We start from the raw sequence: 3,809 nt of genomic DNA, 5'->3' as shown, positions 1-3,809 counted from the left end.
AGTTCCAAGCCTTTACTGGAGGCACGTGTCGGTAATTTCTCTGTCAACTCTTAATTTAACGTCGGCCAGATTGTTAGCAGTACTTTCTACTTAACACTTCCAAAATTCAGGTACAACGAGCGAAAATGTTTCTCATTGAAATATTTTGGTATTGTCTTTTCATTTACACTCTTACACCATTGAAACAAATAAGAAAAAAGGTAAAAAGTCACAAGATGAGGATCAAGTAACAAAACTTATTCTTGGAAAAATAATATATTTATTAGAGTATGAAAGGCAACTAAAACTTATCAGAGAATTTCTACTGGTTACGTCAACGGTCAACGGCGAAAAAAAAAAAAAAATTAGAAGCACTTTCTGTGAACGATTGCTGGACCAGCTTCGTCGTACTCCTGTTTGCTGATCCACATCTGCTGGAAGGTGGAGAGGGAGGCCAAGATGGAGCCTCCAATCCAGACCGGAGTATTTCCTCTCAGGTGGAGCGATGATCTTGATCTTCATTGTGGAAGGAGCTAAGGCCGTCATCTCCTTCTGCATCCTGTCAGCGATTCCTGGGTACATGGTGGTGCCCCCAGAGAGGACGGTGTTGGCATACAGGTCCTTCCTGATGTCGACGTCACACTTCATAATGGAGGTGTAAGTGGTTTCGTGGATGCCGCTGTTCTCTAGACCGAGGAAGGCTGGCTGGAAGAGGGCCTCGGGGCAACGGAACCTCTCGTTACCGATCGTGATGACTTGCCCGTCAGGAAGTTCGTAGGACTTCTCGAGGGAGGATGACTGGGCTGCTGTTTCCATTTCTTCGTCAAAGTCGAGGGCAACATAACAGAGTTTTTCCTTAATGTCTCGTACGATTTCTCTCTCGGCAGTTGTGGTGAAGGTGTAGCCTCGTTCCGTTAGGATCTTCATGAGGTAGTCCGTGAGGTCACGACCAGCCAGGTCAAGACGGAGGATGGCGTGAGGTAAGGCGTACCCTTCGTAGATTGGGACAGTGTGTGATACACCATCACCTGAGTCCATGACGATACCTGTGGTACGACCAGAGGCGTACAGAGAGAGCACAGCTTGGATGGAGACGTACATGGCGGGCGTACTGAAAGTCTCAAACATGATTTGTGTCATCTTCTCGCGATTTGTCTTGGGGTTCAGGGGGGCCTCTGTGAGGAGGACTGGATGTTCCTCTGGGGCAACACGGAGTTCATTGTAGAAGGTGTGGTGCCAGATTTTCTCCATGTCGTCCCAGTTAGAGACAATTCCGTGCTCGATGGGGTATTTGAGAGTGAGGATCCCCCTTTTGCTCTGGGCTTCATCGCCCACGTAGGAGTCCTTCTGGCCCATTCCTACCATCACGCCCTGGAATGTGGGTAATCGTAATGTTGACAATAGATCGTAACTGTTAAAATCAGATATTTTCGTTATATCTGCCTTTGTTTTAATTGGCAATGGTTTCGAGGTCGTATCGGATGCCATGCAATTCTTGAAAATTCAAATCTATAACTAACAATTCAAATATAAACTTATGAAATCATAATGAAAACTGATCCAAAGTATTCTGGCAAGTGTATATGTGTATCTGTGCAATGATACTGTATATTATCCTTTTTGTATGACTTTATATAGACAGGAAAATATTCTAATGCTACCGTCCTAAAAGCTGGTGAAAGGAAATTTGTTTCCATCTAGGAATCTCAGAGAACTGCAATAAATGTTCACTCTTCCCCGTTTCAAGAATTTAATGAGAAAAACATTGTTGCTTCAAAGCTGAATATTTGACAAGTCTGATTTTGGTATTTTTTAATCAAAGCCCTTTATTTCCCCAATTCGCCTGGTACATTGAAAAAAATTACTAGCTTGGACTCGATAAGGAAATTTAGAGACTTTCCCATTATTTTTAAATTACGAAAAATAAGAAACGAAAGAAAAACATATCGTCCCAGTTAATGCTTGTCATTTTTTATTATCTTTTTCCAAATTCCAATTAATTTAGAGATTCTTACCTGATGGCGAGGTCTTCCGACGATGGAGGGAAAGACAGCTCGGGGGGCGTCGTCCCCGGCGAACCCAGCTTTGCACATGCCGGATCCATTGTCTACAACCAGGGCTGCAATTTCGTCGTCACACATTTTGGATGATGTTAATGAATATCCTGGGGAAAGAAAATAATCAGGAATGAGAAGATGAGAGAAGTGTATCGTTTTGTCTCGCGCCCCCCGGCGCCCCCCGCACTACCAATCTTTGGAAGTGTCTCCATGTTTTTCTTTTATCAGTTCACCTATATATATTATCCACCACACTTTCAAGGGCGATGTGCTGTTTCTTTAAGTGTGAACCCCAACCCCCCCCCACCCACCCGCTTTTCCTTTCCCATCTTTATTTTCATTTGTTGGTTTCCACCCTGGACATAGTCTGTCTTTATCTTTCTTTTTGAGATGACGGTAAATACACCAAGTCGATGCCATTGAAGCTTTTCGTCTCGCTTCCAACTGGTCGATGCATTTGACCTGCGACCTCTGGTGGGTAGTGACCTCCTTGACCTTCCGTCAATCACGCCTACCTTCAGTTATATCAGCAATGATGTTTACCATCAAGTTAAAAAGGTAATACTAAAAATGAATAAAACACCCGCACGGACTCTAAACACAGCTTCGTTTTGGGGCAGAGCCCATTCCTTCACTCTCCCATTTTCTTTATCTTGTATCTTTAACGTCAAAGTTAGATAAAACCTTTTGTCAGTTTTCATTTTCTATAGGCCTCAGTATTAGAAAATTTCACCAACTTGAATTTGAAGACAAATTTGACAGATTTTCTTTGATTCATTTTACGAAGCATACTCTAATACGGTTTAGGTGAAGCTCATTTGAACGAACGAAATTGATAATAAAAAAATATATATCGTAACTTAGATCAGTGTTTTTCGTTTGTGTCGTAAATGGTGTTTAATCTTACTCGTCTGCACAGGCCAATAGATTTTTTAAAGAAAAATTCATCAGTCTATTTATACAAAGGTAGTAAAAAACCAGTGATCAACTGAAAAGCAATCTTATCATTGAAAACAGAATCTATTACATTGAAATGAAAACAAAATCTACATCAAAACGGAAGTAGGCCTAATTCTCAAATGATGCTGAAATTAGCAAACGAAGCAGTTGATAACAACTAAATCTTCATATGAATATGAGAAAGATAATACTGAAATAGGAATTAGGCTGTCTTACTTATCACACAGGTAGGCCACTCGAAGCGGATCAGTCGTTATTTGGAGACGAATGGGGCGTTTGTGGCCTGTCATACCGCTATATACCTGAGCCCACCCTTCTTATCACAAAGGGCCTGAAGCGAGGAGCGAATCATGTCAGGGATTTAGTTTCATAGCCTTATTTGGTCATGTTAAAATCATAATCAGGCGATGCGTTGGCGGACTTCGGTTACAGCAGAGTTATTTCCGTCCATTATCTTCAGAGAACGACGAGCGCTGGTGGCGTTGCGTTGCCGACTTGAAATTCATTCATTGAATTCCGCTTCGCTAATGATGATGTTCTTTTAATTGCAAAGGGCAGTAGGACAGGAGACCTATTACCGAATAAAACAAAAACGAGATATCAAAGAAGGGTGGGATCATGTATTTGCATGAAATGTTTTTTTTAGATCGTTTCATACATGACATAGCCCGTTTTGTATAATATCAAATTATTTTTGAACTGATTTGCATTCGCATACTTTGTCGATGTTATACGTAAGACATGATCTACATATTCTGTAAAGAAATATAAGTATAATGTGTGGAATCAGAGCAAAGCTGGTCTAACCTAAAA

At 41.3% G+C, this 3,809-nt stretch overlaps 1 pseudogene; it reads right to left on the bottom strand.

The window, feature by feature from the left end:
- Positions 1-236: 236 nt before the first annotated feature.
- Positions 237-3,349, bottom strand: LOC136830844 (actin-3-like; annotated as a pseudogene).
- Positions 3,350-3,809: the final 460 nt, after the last annotated feature.

This window comes from Macrobrachium rosenbergii, chromosome 4, assembly GCF_040412425.1.
Source record: "Macrobrachium rosenbergii isolate ZJJX-2024 chromosome 4, ASM4041242v1, whole genome shotgun sequence".
Classification (NCBI taxonomy): Eukaryota; Metazoa; Arthropoda; class Malacostraca; order Decapoda; family Palaemonidae; genus Macrobrachium; species Macrobrachium rosenbergii.
Note: the sequence above shows the minus strand (reverse complement) of the source record. Positions and strands in the feature narration are given on the sequence as shown.